The 19,233-nt window shown below is 46.7% G+C and overlaps 1 long non-coding RNA gene across 16 annotated transcripts in view; it reads left to right on the top strand.

Annotated features, from left to right (window-relative positions):
• Positions 1-19,233, top strand: part of LOC137205937 (uncharacterized) — a 137,072-nt gene that overhangs the window by 42,177 nt on the left and 75,662 nt on the right. For 15 of the 16 annotated variants that reach the window (XR_010934366.1, XR_010934364.1, XR_010934367.1 and 12 more), the window contains exon 2: positions 10,520-10,734. This is a non-coding gene — a long non-coding RNA (uncharacterized lncRNA). Of the gene's footprint in view, positions 1-10,519; positions 10,735-14,168; positions 14,451-19,233 lie in introns of those variants that run through there. The other variant, XR_010934362.1, reaches the window with a different exon arrangement.

Below are 19,233 nucleotides of genomic sequence, written 5' to 3'. Positions count from 1 at the left end.
GGAATCTGCTAGCTGTGGGGACAGTCTTATCTTCAGACATCACCTCCCCTCCTCCCAACTCCCAAAGTTTGCTCTGAAAAGAGACCAGAAATCCTGCTTGGAGACCTTCATAAACACACGAGCCTCCCCCAGGTGTGTGTTCACCGCTGGTCTGGGAGGCTGAGCCCAGGGGCAGATGACCACAGCCCACCTCCTCAGTCTTTCCACGGAAGGGCAGAGGGGGGCGGGGACGGCAGACGGTAGTGTTTGTTAGGACTTGGTGCAGGCACGGTGGAGGAGGGCCTGTGGGGGACCCTCAGGGACCACGGGAGTCTAAAGGGTGGAGACCCAGGCTCACCGAAGTGCATGGTGGGAGTGAGGAACCTTCTCCAGGCGGGAGGGATGAACCTGTTACTCGGATTTCTTCCTCTTAGCATAAGCTCAAACACCCAATACTGAAGACACTGTCCTCTTGGCTTTGGAAGGCTCCACGGGCAGGAGATGGCAACCCACTTCTTAAACGCTAATGGGGTGTCCATGGTGCTCCAGCCAGGGTGCTTGGTGCTGGCGAGGCTGCGTCAGCCAGCCACGGGGTCCGTCCTGGAGAACTTGCAGTGCACAAGACACACGGATCTGTGGACCAGCAATCTCCGTGGAAGGGGCTCCACGGGCTGTGGGGTGGTGGCCACTGATTTAAACAGTGGTGAAGGCGGCCTGGTGAGAAGGCAAGGACGTGGGCGGGGCCAACAGACGTCTGCCATCCTTTCCGACTGCTGTCATCTGCAGCCGGTTAAACCCCCTACCCCGACCCCATGGCTTCCTTCTCTCTAAATGAGGGTAATAAGGGTATCGGCCTCAGAAGTTTGGGCAAAGTCGATAATTTACACCATGCGCCTAGGACAGGACCTCAGCAAATGGTAGCTGTCAGTCTTGGTCACCCCATGGTACCCATCTGTGCCCACCCTGGACCTGTGGTGAGTCCCAAGCTAGCGAGTGGGCTCGTGCTACCTGACAAGCTCGTCCACCTGCCATTCATGGGTCCATTTAGCAGATCCTCACCCAGGGCCAACTCTGACCAAACCCCGTGCTGGCAGGGGACACACTGCGAGCCTGACTGAGCCTGCCCTGACCCTGGTCACCCAACTGCTCGAAGGAAGCCTGAAGCATGAGGCCTACATGTTGCCCGGTGACAAGGTCCATCCTCCCAGGGAGAGGTAACAGGCGGTACATTTCAAACCACAAAGTGACATCTGCCCTTCCATTCAAACGAGGGGTGGTAGCGTCTATAGAGAGAATGGCTCACTCCATCTCCACCAGCGTCTGAGTCACGGCCACCAGCAGGGGCCAGACTCTGGCCACGCCCACGGAAGGCACATGAGAGAGCTGGGGAAGCCACGTCCAGAGAGTCAAGGTGAGTCTGGGTTTGAAGACGGAGACTGGGCTTTGCTTCCCACTGGCAAGAAGCAAATATAGATCATTGACACCACCGCAGTGTTAGACTTCTCAGTGGATCTGAGTGAAAAATGACAACGGTTTCCAAGTGATTTCTGGAAATAAACTGTGGGTGAATAGCATCTACTTAAAGCCTGGAAACCGAGTTTCCTTTGGTTTGTTTTTAAACGCTTTGACGATGTGGTTTGCTTCTCTCCAAGAACAAAAAAGAAAAAAGCAAATAAAGGCTGACAGGGGAGTGTGATCCACATCCAAGCTATTCTAATCGCCTGCCGCCACCTGGGGCAGGACGGTTGGTGACAAGAAGAGACAGTCGGTGAGGACGTGAGATCCATCCCAAACCCAGCGTTAAGAAGAAGAAAACACACATTCCAGCGTGGAGCAAATGTTGCCATCCTTCGGAGGGAACATGCAAATGAGGGTGATCTCAAGGATTGTTTCTACCTTGTCACCAAACGGAGACATTGCCAAGTGCTCGTGGCGGCCGCTTCTGTTCCCTTGAAGCGATTAGGGCTCATCCCCTAGCAACAGGCAGCAGCGGAAAGAAAGCAGAAAGTATTGCAAGAATGTCACCTAATAAACACAGTGGGAACAGCATCAAGGACAAAGGCGGCCCCAGAGGGAGGGACACGCCGGGCAGAGTGCGTCACCTCCCGGCCATCTTGTCTATGCCCGTGGCCACAGGCAGGTGGGAAGGGTCCTGCCGATGTGGGAACCCCTCTGGTGTGCTGAAATATTTGGACGATTTCACATTGGATTTTGCAGGTTCGCATGGCCGCTCTGGATTCGTTCCATCAGAAGTGCTTCAGTGCTATCTCATAACTCTTTTCTTCTGTATTTGTCCTTCTCAAAACCAATCCGTCAAGCAAATTTGCTGATCCGCTGTCCCTGGGACCTCTGTGCACTGGCTCAGAACCTCAGTCTGGTGTTCAAAGGACCGGGCAGATTGGAGCCTCTCAGAATCTAGAAGCAGAGCCCCCTGGGTTTAGGGGAGAGTGAAACCCCTTTCTCCCACCCTCCTTGGACACCAGCTTTCCTGGTACTTAGGCACTGGTTTTTGTAACTTCCCAGACGAATGCCACTGCACAGGCAAGAAGAGAGCTCTCAGTAAATGAAGTCCAGTTGCCTTTGAGTTTAGAAAATAAATCAAATGGCTATTTCCCACTAACAAGGCAGTTGCAGAGCAGATAATAAGTCGTACCCATTTCTGTCCTCTGCCTGTTCCCTGGGCCCCTGTACTGCTTCCTTTTCTAGCGGCTTTGTCAGAACCCTGGTGGGGATTTCCTCTGACCTGGCTCTCCTGGGGTTGAACGGCAACCTATATGGACACATTTTACGCTACATCTTTTTTTTTTTTTTAACAAAATGATTAACAGTGAAAGAGTTGGGTTTGGGGAGAAGCCCTTTTTCAAACAAACTATGGAAAGTAATTGATGGGTAGTGGCAGTCTTAGAAAACACTTCTTTCCGTAACCCTTTAAAAACTCCGTCGCTAACTGCATGCAAACTCCTTCATTAATATCCTGGATCTGGTACCCCTTGAGCTCTATGATGTGAATTAAGGTCAAAGGGTCCCAAGGAACAGTGTTCTTGTTTGAATGTACATGTTGGTCATATAACATCAACAACCATTTCCCTTTCTGTTTGAAAGCTCTGTGTGGTCCCAGGCATGAGGCTCTGTGGTTCAGGGGTGCTGCTGGCTGCAGCTCTCGCTTGGGTCTGCTAAAAGCTTGTCTTGAGCCGAATTTGTCTTAGAGCTTAATTTCCATTTTCAGCAAATTAGGCAAAATGAAAAGCGGTCTTTGGAAAAGAGTGAATGAGTGACTAATCCATTCTTCAAACATCTTTCTTGTGATAGTTAAATGGTGGTGATTCACTAACCCAACTCTTGATAAAATATGAAGCATGAATTTACGGTCACTAAACAGTCTGACAAAACTACCAAACCACGTTCCTGCTTGAAGATGCCGAAAGGCCGATGTTTCTCTGGATCTTTTTGCTGCTCCTTTGATGGGACTTTTACTGAGACGGCTCTAGCTTTCATCATGGTAAAACTTTTGGTGTCACTGTGGGTTTTCTTCGTCTTGGACAATGTTAAGTGTTAAGTGAAGGGCACCCCGTCTTATCAGAATGTTTCTTCCAAGACATGCAGCAGGAAGTAGTGGGCTAAAGGTTTGGACCCCTCTCTATTTCAGGAAACATCATGCTTGTCAGTAATAACTCTGTCCCTCCGTGCTCTGTTCACCGTGGTTTTCTTGCTCTGTCCCCATCCCTGTGACTCGGTGTGAAAGCGGGCTTCGATTCCACTTTGTCACCCACGGCCCCACTTTCTTTTTAGTTGATCTTAGGTAAGGAAGTGAGAGGACATGGAAAGGGTTTGTGTTCTGTAAATAAGAGTTAAATCTTTGCAGATTTTGAGGCTGGAAAGCAACAAAACAAGATTTGCTAGCAGAAGTGGTTACTTCTAAACTAAGTATAGACTGGAGATAAATCTGACAGCCTCTGACATCTTTAAATGTCAACTGCACCGCACAGCCCAGATGACATCGTACCTAATGATCGAACTCCCTTTAAAATATACTTCATGTAAATACATTTTTTGTGAAACCACAAGCTGTTTCTCTCAGTTTTGTTTTCAGCTGGCTTTGATAAAGACATTGGTTGGCATCTTACAGCTAATTAAACAGCTTTCAAGCCAACATCATTGAAGAGTTTTAGACTCAAAAATATACTATACTATTCATGATCCAGGGGGTGTTCACGATGTTTTTTAATGGTGCTAACAGACCCTGTCAGAGGAGAATCATTTAGCTCAAACTCGAGTTTCCAACACAAATCGTCCTATTTCTGATGCTGCAGTTACAGGGTCTGATCTCTATCAACTTACCAACACAGTAGGTTGAATTCACACTAACAAGAAAAAATACAATGCCTATGTTCACTTAGATATATTAGTGTTTGTGAGCTTGCACATTGCTTATACTTGTTACATATTTCATCTGGGGACTAGAGAGCTATCTGTTTTTTCTTTGTGGAAAATAGAAAATGGAATGTGAGAGACCTTTGTTTCCAGGGCAAGGATTCTGAGTTTCTGAGCTTTTCTTTCACTCTTGTCTGTCTGGCTTTTTTATTTTCTTTTTGCCAGTTGCAGTTTTTTCTAGATTCTGGGAAATTATTACTTGCTTTAAAGGAAAAAAAAAAAAAAAAAAAAAAGCTTGGTTTTCTAATTTTAATTTTACAGTGTAACCTGTCCTAACCCTTAAAGCCAGATTTGCTCTAACAAAATAGTGTCATTTCATACACAATGGATTGGCTCTCAGTAAAAATGTGTATTTAATAAATGGGGGAGAAAACCCTTACCTACACTTAGGAATGGCTCTAAATGTAACAATGGTATTTTAAAACCTTGGTGTTAACACATGCATTTTGTGAAAAAAAAGGAAGAATAAGTTAGCTAGTTGCAGGTGAAGTAGCTGTGCTGAGAACATTAATTTATAATATGGAAGAGTTTACCTTTGCATTTTTCTACTTGCCAAAAAATTGGGAATTTTAAAAAAATGCTTTGAATCTTTCTTCACTGAAAGCTTTTGTCCTGTGCTACCCTGATCATAAGAAATTCCCAGGTAATAGGTACAATTGAGGGGGAACTTGAATTTGTTCCGTGAGCACGGCCTTTTTACTTGTGGTGAAACAGAGTTAAAATGACAACGGTTCTGAAGAAAGTGCTTGAGGACCATGTCATGTTTCACTCTTTCCAGATGACTAAAATCACAATCATTTCCAAGTCTTATGTCGGGGGAAGGGGATATATGTGGTTTAAGAGGCAAGCATTAGCTAAGGTCAGGGGTTTTCTGAATGTGAATATTCGATTATGCTGGTTAAGGGTGAGGACAGATATTCTAGGGTAAGATACTCATACAGAAAATGTCTTCAAGTAACAAATTCAGGTGATTCCCAGAGACTTTTTATTCCCTGTCATCTTTCATTGTAGGGTTCATTCAAGGTTTTTTAGTTTGTTCCTAAACGCTGTTGTCTTACACAAGTCAGGCTGCCTGCTCCAAAGTGTCAGATCAGTGCCATAATACTGAAAGAGCTGGATCATAAAAACAAGAAGTGTGTAAATTCTGAACCACATGTTAAAACATGTCTGATGTTGAGCAGCCTAACACATTCTCTTGACCAGAAGATGTGATTACATTGATATTGTCTTCAGTTCAAGTTTACGAAAAGCCTTGCCATCCTGTCCCAGGGAGTGCTGTAAATTCACAAGTGTGTCCCTCCTTCTGAAGGATTGAAAATTCCTCCAGAGTTTTCTGTCCATCAGTACATGTTCTCAGTGTTCTTCCTGAGTTGTGTTATTTGTTTGTAGTGCTTTTCAGTGTTTACTTGGCTGCCCTATATTTTAGGAAGAAATCCACTTTCAGAAGAAATGACTTCGTACCCTCTGTGGGTGTTTACTTTCTTTATTACCTTAAGAATTTTCAAGTAGGAATAGATTAGGAGAATATATATTTGTGCAAAGAACATGGAGGGGAAAGAATTAACTAATTTTTAAATTGTTTGAAATCAGGGGACTGCTGGGCTGGATCTATTGGGGTTTTTCAAATTGTTCCTGTATTGAATGAGCCAAAGCACTGAGTAGTATTTCTTTCTGATAGAGATGTTGAAAACAGCTTAGTTTTTCTGAGTGTAAAGAGCAAGGACTAATGCTCTTAGTATTGCCTGTAAAATCTAGAAATGTCTGCAGGCTGTTGTGAACAATTCTGTCTCTTTATGGAGAGTTGTTTGGGCTTTTTAGAAACTCATTAAATTGATTGTGAGTGCCTGAGTGTTATCAGGAAAAGGAGCTTTAGAAAATGGTTTCAGAATGTGTCATTTTCTCCTTGGTTTAATCTGAGATAGTGTGTGGGCATGCTGGTATTTTAAAAGGCTAAAAATGTACATAATGCTGTACCTTCCAATATGAACTAGGATTGCAAACAGAGAAGAGTTTTCTTAAGTCTTCTGTCTGAAATTCTGCTTTTCTTCCAATTAGTTAATTCTTGGATTTTTAGCGAGGATTCTTTCATCCTTTTTTTAATCTTCAATTTGTTGTTGGCATTCAGCACAAACAAATTTTGAAAAGCCATGGCAGCTTTCTATCATTTTTGATCTGAATATTTAATGTTTCATCAAATAAAACCCTGTGTTTTCATTTTAACTAGTTTCATTATTTTTTTTAATGAAATGATTTGTGGTAGAAGACTGCTATTTGGTTTCAATATTAATATATAAGATGAACTACGTGGGTGTCATTTATTTTCAGTAGTAAATAACTGCTTAACCGATTCTTTTCCTTTAGCATAATTCAACTGACTCCTTTAGAAATTTGCTCTTCACTTTCACACAACATTTGACGTGTGTGGATGAAAAATAAAAATTCCATGTTGTATCATTAAAAACACCTTTCGTGGTGTCATGTGGTCAGAATCAGGGAATGTCATGTAGTTAGTTTCAAAATCCAATCTGTAGGTTAATCATTAATTATTCTTGTTTCCAGGAAACTCTACTTAGGTTATTTCAGAATTTGAATTTGCTAGAATTCTTGTTTTTAATCTTTTCTGTGTGTGTGTCATTGTAACCTGAAAAAGGGGTTAATTTAGCAGGATTAGGTACCTTTTCTGTTTGTATTGTGGCTTCTTCAATTACTCATAAACTATTTAGTAGCTAAAATGTTGAAAGCAGTTTGGGAACAAAATGTCTGCTTCAACCATGATAAAATTGGCCACAGTTTGCCGATTGGGCAGATAACAAAAGCCAGCAACACAAAATAGGTAGAAAAACAGTTTGTTCGCTGATGTGAGACCACTGCAGGGCTTTTTGCATGGTTTTTTTTTCATTCTGATGTTTATGTTGTGCGGGCAGAACGTGGAGAGAGGTTTTTGCTTACCCCTCATTCTGATGAACCATTTCAGCTAGTGGATTTCTTTTAAAACTTCAGAAAATAAGCTGCTCCCCTGGCATCTGAGACACATTTGAGTTAAAATCCAGCTTTGCACCTAAACCCCACGTTTCATCCGGGCTCCACCTGCTTGTAAATGTCTCGAAGCTCATAATTGGATCTTTTCAAGCAACACTGTAAATTCCCTTTTTTCAGGACCCAACGTGGAAATATATGGCTGTGACTGCATTTTTGCAAGTGTAAAACAAAAATGATAGTTTGCAGTTTAAAAAAAAATTCCCTATCTGAGCCTACAGTGGACAAAAGTTTTAACAACTGAAAGTACACCTTGCCTCTCATGTGGTCGTCACAGACTGTAAACAAATATTAATGTTTTACACGAGACAATACATTTTTTCAAGTGATAGGACGAGATATCCTCTCTCTCCTCTGTTGTTCTGAATTCTCATGCCTTGAGTGTGTGTCTCATGGTCTTTTTTTTTTGTTGTTCTTTTTTTTGGTTCTAAAAATCAGATACTCCAGGGCATTAATTAGGATGAGGTTTATGTTTTTACTTATCTAATCTTTGTTTTCACAAATAAATACAAATAACTCAAACTGAAACTTGATGGCTTTGGTGATAATAAAGTAGCAGCCACGGGGAAATTTTCTTCATTTTAATGTTCTTTCACAACCCACATTCAGTTTCGGTAGGAAAATTATTAACCTTTTCAACAGCATGCTAAAACATAGGTTCATAATAGACGCCTGAGTATGATTTGCAGGTTTTGGTTCTATTTTGAGATTTTTTGGTGTTCAGAGTTTTTTCTTTTTCTTTCTGTCTTTCTTTTTTAAATGGCTTTCTTTGACAGCGATCGTCATGACTTGGAGTCCTTTCGTTGGTATCTTTTCAGTGTGGGCCCATTTTAGAACATTCGTATTTATTTTTTATGGTGGGAAGGGAAGATTCCTATTTCCTATCCTCCTACTGTTTTGTGCTGTGAAAGAGGAAATGTTCTTTAGTCTCATTGTTTTCCCTCATTTGAATTCTTGGGTGGACATTGTGAATCCCATGCCCCCATTTAAAAAAAATCCATTTGAGCCACATTTCAGCGAGGGCGGATGGCTCTGGGTTAGGCATCTGACTGGACTCCTATCTGCCTTGGGTGGCCTCGTGTCAGTGCCCATCAGACCAAAGCACGTAGGGCCAGTTTGGACTTGTGGTCCTGAAGGTCTGCACAGCCACCAGCTTGGATGGAAGGCCTGGGATGGTGGGGTCTCCCTAGCTGACTGCTGCTAGGAAAGGGCGTGGGGGGAGGTGATCATGATCTGGTAACTCCTGTGTCTTGACCTGAAACACACAAGGGGTGGAACGTGGGGTGGGAGAGGCCGGCGCGTGGGATGCTCTCGGAGAGCAGTTTCCATTTTAGGTGTCTTCTTCCCCAAGTCTGGCTGGGACAGTCACACCTGCAGGGAGGGCCCTGGATGAGACATCGTCCTACCCCGCGCACACTGCCCTGATAAGGCTGTGCCTTGTGACTCACGGTCCCCTTCTTTGTTGCGTCCCCATGGTTTGTAAGTCCCCACCCTCCCCTGGTGCCCTACCCTACCTGTTCCCACAGCCCCTGCAAAGTGGGAATGGAAACTGAGGAGCCCTCATCTTGTCTGTATCCAGTGCCACTTTCAGTGTCATAGCCTGCGTTTGTGTTTTTCTTCTTCTTCTTCTCATACTTCCTGTATGAGGTTCGTTTTTTTTAAAATGATAAACAAACTCTTTTTTTTAACCTTTTTTTTTTTTTTGACCTGGTCATGTGTTGCCTCCTACCTGTCCGGTTGTGAGCCTTTGGCTGGCGCTGCCCACCTGAACATCATCAGGTGTCGATGTGAGCAGGGCCCCCAAGCAGAGTGGGCTCTGCTCCCCTCTCCTCCCAGGGTGGCAGTCAGGAGGGTCAAGCTGGTGGAGACATTTTCTAGTCTCCTATTTGAGAGAAATGCCAGTAGACAGCTGGCTCGAGATTTCTCCTCAGGCAAAGAGAGCAGGGCAGAGGAAGGCTACAGTGTGGGAGGGTGGGGCTTGGCCAGGAAAGAAATGTGATGCGGAGGGGAAGTCCCGGGTGCAGGTGTAGTATCCCATGGTGCCTGCCCCACACTATACAGATGAGCAGCAACTGGAAAAGGGGATTGAGGGATGAATCATACCAACATTTCTCCCGAGGTCACCCCGAGAACATGTTGAAAGTCTCAGATGGTTTCTGGGCCGCTGGCTTCTTCCTCCCACTCTGGGGATCCTGGGACAGAGCCATCCAGTGAGGAGCTTGGGTACAGTTGACCAAACTGAGAACATCAGTAGATGGCCAACCGGCAGTCACCGCGGTCACAGGGACTTAGCCCGCGGCCCAGGTATCGCTCACTACTGGTGATGCTTGGGCGTGCGTCAGAATCACTTGAGGGCTTGTGAAAACAGACATCCCTGGGTCTCATCGCCAGAGTTTCCAATTCAGAAGGTCTGGGGCACACCTTAAAAATTTGCATTTCTGAAAATTCTCAGGTGGTGCTGCAGATCCAGAGATCCACACTGAGGACCACTGGTTAGGGCCGTGGGCCGTGGGTGACTGGAAAACCTAGAAGCCTGTAGATTGTCTCCATTTCCCCTCTAATCCTGAGCTGCTCTTCGTGTGTTCTAGACCAACCTTAGAGGTAAAACCAGCCTTTCAGAAAGCCCTTTGCATCTCTTAGTAATGGTATAGCAAGGTTCCCTGTAATTTTGACCTTTTACAATGTCAACCAGACTATAGATCTGCTAAAATGTTTTTGAGGTTTAGTTCTTTGAAAAGTAGGTTTTCTTTTATGGATAGAGAAAGTGACCAAGGTGAGGGGGACGGTACTGACTAGATCAGGAAAGAATCCAGGGAGGCCCAGCCCTTGGGTTGCCCACTCTTATCTCCATTAGTGGAAAACTTTACTATTAACAGAGGGAGGTATTTTGTGGGTCCCTCTCAGTACCAAAAGGTGGGCAAACTTCTGAGATCTTCAGGGGCTCAGGGTATTTGAATCACCTGTGAGATCCTGTTCATCCCAGAAGGTGGCAGAGTGTGAAGGTCAAGATGCTGGACTGGAGGCTGGGTGCTACCATGTACTGGCTGGTGGTTGAACATCCCCTGCCCCCCAGGTGAGAGAGATTCTCCTAAAGCAGCAACCTGAGAGGGCGGATGCTTAAAGGAGAGCACACATCTGGAGCAGTATCTAGCGGATGGGATGAGCTCAACAAACGATAGCCAAGAGGACCCGGCGGCCAAGAGGACCCGGCTGTGTTCGGGGCAGCCCTGGGGAAGGCTCGCACTCTGCTGATGGATTAGTTAAAGACTGAAACTTTCTGAACCACGGGTAAGTCTGTAATGATGCGTGGCACACTTCGTAAAAACTGCTTCTCGGGGAGGTCCCCTCAGGAGAGGTTCTAAGTCTGCTCAGAGTTATGTGGCTTTCATGCTACAAATGGGCCCCCCCCCCCAGAAGCAAAGGAAGGGGGCCCTCAAGGGTGGCTCCTCTCTCCCCTGCCCTGATGTCTCTAGTAGCACAAAAACTTAATCTTTTACATACGGGATCCGTATCACTCATCCCTAAAATTAGTCTTAAAAAGCGAAGACATTTTCTGAGCATGTCCTCTAGGTTTTAACTTTCTGAGACATAAAAGTCGAGGACTCCTGAGAGCGAACACCTTGGTGTTGTCTACCGGGTCCCACCCTCCTGGCAACTGTTTCAAAAACTCTAAAAATGTGGCTTCCAAGCCTGTCCGAATCCAACGCGAGTCAGCGCGAACAGGATGTGAGCGCCTGGCCGGTTGTTTTCCCAAGCGTTGACGGAACCCTTGATGCACAGCGGGCTCGAGTGTGTGTTTTGCACACGGGTGGCTGGGGGCTCTGGGCTGGCTTTTCGACACTGAGGTATTGGCAGTGTCATGGATGTTACAGCACACTGAAGTTTGTGCTCCTTGCTTCCCACACCCCTGCCCTGGTACCTACTGCCTGGGAAATAGAAGTTTGGATGGAATCAAGGGCAAATGCCCTGACAGGTGACCCATCCAGTCCAGGGATGGGCATCTGAGATGCTGTCTCTCTCCCCTTCTCAGTGTCCCAGGCTAGAAGCCTTTCCTCTGCCATTAGAAACCAAAAGGGTGTGATCTGGGAGCTGACTCTGGGAGCTTCCAGGAGATTGCCTGGGCTGCATCTCAGGCCCCTGATGAGGACTCATATTCACGGTGTGATGTACGTGACCCTGAGGCCATCCCTCAGATCTGAGGGAAAGCGGAGCTGGGTACCCACAGTGGGGAGACCTACTGGGGGCCCCCTGAATGCTACAGACCTGCAGAAACAGCACAGCTCAGCCAAGCTGGGAGTAAGAATAAGGAAGTAACGTGTGACCAGAAGATTCTCTAGGAATGTCCTAACCCAGGGGAGGCGCTGGTGGTCTCCACCCCCTCCCAGTGTCTGCTGGCATAAGGGAAGCCAGATGTGCGATCAGCTCTGAATTGGGGGCAGATCTTTTAGAGTTCCTGAATGTTCCGCCTTGGGTTTCTTCAGTGTTAACCAGACAGCCAGGTCAACGTGAAGTCACTCAGGATTTGACTTAAGTGTGCAAAAGCTCGCACACAAATTAGCTCAGGTCTTACAGTGGAAAGCTGCAATTCAGAATCTAGGGACGAAGGTAGGAGAGACTCAGATCTCGGTCCCAGCAATGTCTTTTCCAGTGCGACCTTAGGAAGATTGCCGACTTCCTTGCTCTGTGTGCTTGTAAAATGCAGGTTGACCAGATGATCCTTCCAGCCCTGCCACCTCTCACTCTGTGATCCTGGTCCAAGCCCACGTGGTTGGGTCCATACCGAATCCTGCCCGGGCTCTTGCACTTTGGTTTTTTCCTCCCCACTCAGAAGTAGTGTAACTGGAAAGGAGCGTAGGTTCCTAAGCTGTCTATTTCAAACTAAAGGAACAAGGTCGCCCCTTCCACCCATGTCAGCCACTGATGCACTTCTTAGTTCCTGTTTCTCTTTGCCCACCCAGGAAGGCACTGCGTATAAAATCTTGGGCCCAGATTCGGATATTGTCACATTAGAAAATGCTAGCTCATAGAACACACGTCAGGAAACTGGTTTTCCCAGCAGGCTCATTTGAGCAGTGTTCTCCCCAGAACGCTAGCGACCACACAGCCAGGCTCATCCTCTCTCAGAAAGGCCAGTATTTCACTGCCACTAGGATAGGAGGCCTCTGAGAAAAAAAATAACAAAGGCTGCGGGAGTCTGTGCGCTTCAGCTAACTCATACGTGGAGGGCATTTGGGGAAGATATTGAGGGAAAACAATACAGAGTTTCAAGAAATAAATGCAGACTGTCACAACTGTCGTGTGAGTGTCAGGACGGCAAGGACTCAATCAAAGAGAAGCTTTGCTGTCTGCTGCCCTGTGGAACGCTGCGGGCAGAGGTTCCTGGGTAAGAGGGTTTCCACTCCACATATATATGGGAAGCACACAAGAAACTAATGTAAACGGCTTTCTTTATTTCCTAACTTCTCAGGGTCTTCCGTATGTTACTGTGCATTGTGAGTGAATGTCTCCCGGAAGGATGGAGCTTTTCCAGAATCACGCAGCCCCTCCCACCCCAACCTTTTTGCAAATAATTTTGTGCCGTTAACGAAAGTCAGGAAATGGAGAGGGGCCAGGGCAGCTGGCTTTCCCCGTGAACTCAGGGCTGCATCTCGGGCAGATTGCCTGTGGAGGGGATGGCAGGGTCCTCAGGGAAGCTCTGAGCAGTCATGGGCAGAGCCCATTTCTTCTCTGACCATCAGTAGTGGCTGGTCAGAGAACATGGCTGGGGATAGCAGGCAGGCGTGGATTTGACCTTGCTCCCATGGCAATGCTGTCTCCACCCCTCTCTTCCTACTCCAAGCATCTGAGCGGCAGATTTAAGCACAAAGCCGGCCTTTGGGAGAGGTGGCACCATTCGTATTTATGAATCAAGCAATCCTTCTGTCAGTCTCTCGAAGTATCCCTTCATTTGCTTGGGAGAACTAAGAATGAGATTCCGCAAACGATGTGCTGCTCGGGAGCTGGTCTCAAGTGGCAAAGGCAGTTTTTAATAGAATCATAGGTTTGGGAGCTGTTCTCAACCCTGTGCTGTCCTCAGGGTCTTTGCTTGGTCAGGGTCCCCCCTTTTACCATCTCTCCTTCCCTCCACCTCGCTGAGGCTGCTTGGTACAAGCTTGTCTGATCACGATGCTGTGATGTCCTTGGGAGCCCAGCTCTCTTGGATGGGAAGAGGAGAGGGGACCAGAGGTTCAGCCACCATCCCCCTCCTCCATCCTCGTTGGACCGCAGTTCCACGGTGACCTCTTTTAAGTCTCTTTGGACCCCTGGGGAGAGGTGTTCAGGACATCACCTGGGCAAACACCAGAGTTGTCCTGAGAGTCCTATGTGACTTCAGCTAGACCAACAGGAGCACCTAGGGGAAGGGCCTCGGTGTGCCCCAGGCTTAGACTTGGACCCGGAGGGGCAGAACTGACTTCAACTTTTCAGTAAACAGGCAGTGGGCTTCTGGGAACATCTGCCTTCACAGTGTCTTGTGAATTATTTTTAAACCGATGCCCCGCCCCCCATCCCCACCGCAATCTTTGTTGATTATCACTGTTTGAATAGATGCTGATAATTTGATTCCCCATCTTACTGTGGCATTTAAGATCTGTCTTTCCCTTTTCGGTTTCCATGTACTGGAGTGACTGTGTCTCAATGCGGTTGGCAGTGACCTGTGTTTTTCGTGCATGTTTTTGTTTCAGAATAACTGGGAGATTAAACAGGAAGCTTTATGACACACTTGCTCGAAAATGACACAGGCGCCGAAAAACCAGGACTCAGCCCCCTGCAGCACCTCTACCTGCTGCCCACGGCCGAGTGCAGGGGAAGGGCTGGCCCTGGGACCTGACTCCATCTGCCTTGGACTCTAAGGGCCTCCACATTCCGTGATGATGTCTCTGCGATATTGTGGTTAGGGTCTAGTCTGGCCAGTCTCTGTGTGTCTTCATCCCTTTTCCTTCATTAAAAGCATAACTAAAGAAAAATGGATTGTTTGCTTATTAGTTATGTTTAAATATTGATAGAAAGGTTACCAGATAACATTTGAGATGCGTTTCTCTAGGACCACAGGGCAACGCTGCCGTAACCACACAGATCATTATGACAGCGTCTAGAAGAAGCGTGTTGAACTTGAATCACTTATTACTCAGACGTATATCTGGGTCACAGCCCAAAGGTCCCCAACTCTGAGGGGTCTCTCTGACCACCTGTCCTGAGAGACCCGCCCCCCCCCCACAGTTATCCTGTTTTTTCACTTATTAATTAGCTGTCACCCTTCACCTGCCCCTCAGATTTCAGCTCTATAAAGGCAGGTTCTAGTCTGTCTTATCCCTCAGTCTGTCCCCAGCACCTGACACTCCGCTCAGTGATGATGTGTTGACCGGATCCATTATCTTCCTGCTTCTCAGAGCAACGATGTGAAGCTGAGCAGCCCAGTATCCTAACCACAGTTGGGTGGATGAGGAAGTTGCCAGTCCCTTTACTCTGATGAGCTAAGGAGGTAAACAGAGTAGCCTCGGAGAGGACCCAGGCTTTCTGCCGGCCACCGCCCAGCAGGAAAGTTTGATCGTGAGCTTTCTGCCCTCTGAATATTCAGATTCTCATCTGAAACCAAGCTTTGCATTGCTAATAAACATCCTTCAGTTACATTGTGTTTGCTTACATTCCGGGAGATGACAGGTGACCATGTAGTAGAGGCATGTGTCCTCCGAGGAGTGTCTGGAGGACAGGGCTCTCATCCTTGCCTCGGATGAGTCACCAGGCTTCTCTGGATGCTAATTTCCTTCGCAGAACACTAGGAAGACCAGATGAAATGATGCCCAAGATCCCACCCTGCTCTGAGATTCTTTTCTTCCACCTCTGCTGGTTCCATCTCTCTGGGTTCTAGAAGAGGAGGAAACGGTGCAGAAAAGTATCACAGGGCAGCAGAGACAAAGACCCCGAGAGTGTCACGAACCCAGGCCCAGTCGTGGGTTTGTGGACGTGCCCTGTGGGTAGATGTTTGAAGTAATGGTTCTGAACCCAGGTCAGACATTAAAATTACCCAGGAGTTTTAAAAAATCCAAATGCCCAGGCTCCACCAGGACTAATCACACCAGAATCTGGTTGAGGGGAGGGCGGGGGACAGGCACAGACATCAGTGTTTTTTAAACCTCCCCAGGTAAGTCCATCGTTTAGCCAAGGTTGAGAACTGCTGGTCTAGGGTTTTATTGTCCACTATGGTAGCCACTGGCCACAAGTATTTATTAAAAACTTAAAATGTGGCTGGTGTAACGGAGGCCCTACATTTTGAATTCCTTTTTATTTTAATTAATTTAGATGTAAATAGCCAGCTGGGACTGATGGCCACCATATTGGACACCTCAGATAATAGAACATGTATATTGTCACAGAAAGTTCCACCAGACAGCTCAGTCTAGGGCAACTCTTGACGCCTGTAACTGCCTAGTGAACTGACCCTGAAAGAAGTTTAAGGTCATTGTCCCTGTCTGTTACCTTGACTAAGGCCTGCTCTCCCGTCTTGGGCCTGCCTTGTAGTTTTCACCTACCTTTCGAGCCAGAGCTTGTACAAGCAGCAAGAGTGGTGGGATTGAAAGGAATTTAAAAGATTTGCAGACGTCTAAGCCCCCCACTGAGGTCGTCTGGCGTTCACTCTGACCATTTTAATCCGGTTGCATCTTTGAAGACCCAGCCCTGGAAGGGGAACTTTCTGCATGATTATTTAAGCAGGGGGAAGCAGGCCCTCCAGAAAGAGCTTTTGGAAAAGCAGCTCGCCGGAAGAGGGGTTTGGAGTTTGGGAGGTGTTGGGGTTTTGAGCTGGGCTCAGCTCGGCGGCTCGATGAGCTCTACCAGCACGGGGTTAGGGCTGGAGAAACAAACAGAAGCCGGCGCTGAATCACTTTCTGCTTATCGCTTGCAGACTGTCAGATTTTTTTTTTTCTTTTTTTGGAGGGAAAGCACCTTCCACCAAATAATAATACTATTTTGAATTTCAGAGCTTTCCCTTTTTCAAAGCGCTTTACCACCTTTGACTTATTTTGTCCTCACAACAAGGCTGTCCCATAAGTAGGGAAGGGATTTTTAGGGCTTGTCACAAACTCCCAAGAGCTTATTATTATGGAAAAGAATTTACGAGTGAAGGTGAAGACTCTGAAATGTTGTTTTGTCATTTCTGGCCACACTCAAGTAGTTGTGGCACGACTAGGATCAACTGTACCCCGATTTTGGGCTCCTACAGTGAGCTGTGGTTTGAAAGGAAACGTCGGACTTCACATGGGTTCTGTCTTGTTTCATCCCAGCTTTCCAACTCGTGTGAGTTGATTCTTTGAAACCATTTTTTTCTCAGAGGTTTGTGTGATTTGTAAATTTGATAAATATGCTTTCAGTGTCTCCCTCCAAGTTATCTTTTAATTCATTGATTTTTATATTGAAGTACAGTTGATTTACTAGGTTGTGTTAATTTCTGCTGTGCAGCAAAGTGATTCAGATATATATATATATATATGTATATATACACACACATACACACACATTCTTTTTTTATGTTCTTTTTCCATTATGGTTTCTCACAGGATATTGAATATAGTTCCCTGTGCTATACAGTAGGACCTTCCTGTTTACCCATTCTGTCAAGTTATTTTTTAAATGGTGATAGGACTGGGCCCTGGGCCCCTTCATGGAAACATTTTTTCCTCCCTCCAATGGTTATAACTGGTGCAAAACTAGCTACAGAATGCCACCGTCCCCTTGCAATCTTTAGCCTTCTCTATGTGTGGGGCTGCAGAGAACCATTTCAAACCATACTTGCCACAGGGGAGAGAAGACTGAATAGTCTGTCCAACTGAGACCTCCCAGGCGGCCAGCCTGGCCATCTCCAGCAGCTGAAGTGGGATTCAAGGTAGCAGGATTGACACCATGCCGTGAGTGGACCTCTCTGGGATGTCTGTCCTGCCAACTGTGAATTCTTCTGGTCACACCATCCTCTGGCCCATCTTTTGTATCTTATGTGCATAGGATCCGATGAGAGGTTTTCAGATGCTTTACTGAAAGCAAGACACACTTTCTGGGGCATTCCCCTAATCGACTGTTCTGGTGAAGCTCGTCAAAACAGGAAATGAGGTTAGCATGGAATGACTTTCTCTTAGAGAACTCGTGTTGCCTCTGTAGAGACCACCACTTTCTTCCCAAACGCTTGTGAGCTTTGTCTCACACCTCTTCTGGGCTTGCCCGGAAATCGGAGTGAGTCTCTCTTCTGTAGTTTTTAGAACCCATTCTTTTAGGAAGTGGTGGGGATATTTGCTCGTCCCCAGTCTTCCAGACCCTCTCCTTTTCGCTCCAGTATCTCTAAGATGTTTGCAAGTTACTCTGAAGTTAAATCTGCATGTATTTCAATCACAGCACAAACATGGTTGAGCTAAGGGTTCCATGTACTTGTCCGGATGGACATGGTCACACACGGGCTCCCCACCTGGGATTCAGGTGGCTTCCCCCTCATGCTGGTGGGTCCACGTGCTCCCTTTTCATCAGAGATGCCAGTAAGAGAAAATGAATCCGGTAGAGATGAAAACTTCGTGGGGTGAAGCCACGTTCCTCCCCTGCTCCCCACGTGAGCATCTGGCTCAGAAATGCACTGTGATTGAAACAGCGGGGCCCGGCTTCGCTCCTGTGAACCCCCACATTGGGTTCTGACTCCGTTATCAAAAGCCATGGGGGTTTCATCGTTTCAGGCGAGCTGCAGCGTGCTTATGGAGGCTGAGGCTTTCTGATAGATGGCTCTGCTTGAAATTTCTAGATTGGCGTATCTTTTTGTTAAGACTGGAGTACTTTTGAGTCACCTTTGCTTTGATTCGGTGGCAGGGAGTCTACCTGGGGAACGTCTAGCCTTGACTCACAGGCGCCTGGGGAGCACCGATGTCTCCAGATGTGAGACTTGGATTCCCTTGTGAAGGTCTGCCTATGCGTGATGCTCTCACTTCTGTAACCCCGGGTCTGTCTCTCTTTTCCCATGATTTACCTAGATCTCAGAAGCCATCTGAATTCCCATGGCTGGGAATGGGGCACAGCCCCTCCACACCCCATCCTTCAGCTGGGAGTCCCGGCCTCAATCTTCCCAGGTCTCCAGGTACTGCGTTTTCAGTAATGACTGGCTCAGTAGATGGATTGATAGAGGTGCACCTTGAGAATCATCCCAGCTCTTTGGTGATTCACAACATTACTTCCAGTCCTCATAACCGGCCGCAGAGGTGGGATTATTATCCTTTCATTTCAGCTAAGAAAACCGAGTTTCCCTTTGTTTCAAAGCACAAAACTAGGAATGTGATGGTTCATCTTGGTTGAAATCCAGAGCAGTCTGACCTCGCTCATCTCTCTCACGGCGCCTCTCTGTATTACATTTTATAAATATGTACAACAAGCAAATGCCGTTTTTTTCCTTACGAAAGACTGTGCGTGGTAAGTACCAGTCGGAAGGAAGATCCTAGAGAATCATGGAAAATGGGGCGATTGGAAATCCAATGATCCGTGTGAGGTCCTCGTCCCCTTCTTGCTGCGGCAGCCAGCAAGAGGGTGGCAGCCCGCGAGCATCTTCTGGGGTAACTCAGTGACCATGGTGGCCCTGCCTCTTGCCAGCCTTGGGTGAGGATCCTCAGTCACAAAAGGTTCAGGATGTGGACACACCTGTTCTCTGAAAAGTGCCTAATTCTCAAAGTGTGGTGGGAGGGTGGGTGAAACAGGCAGAAGCCCCACCCTGGCCCCTTGGCACCAGTATCT

Source organism: Pseudorca crassidens, chromosome 14 (genome assembly GCF_039906515.1).
Source record: "Pseudorca crassidens isolate mPseCra1 chromosome 14, mPseCra1.hap1, whole genome shotgun sequence".
Taxonomy (NCBI): Eukaryota; Metazoa; Chordata; class Mammalia; order Artiodactyla; family Delphinidae; genus Pseudorca; species Pseudorca crassidens.
Note: the sequence above shows the minus strand (reverse complement) of the source record. Positions and strands in the feature narration are given on the sequence as shown.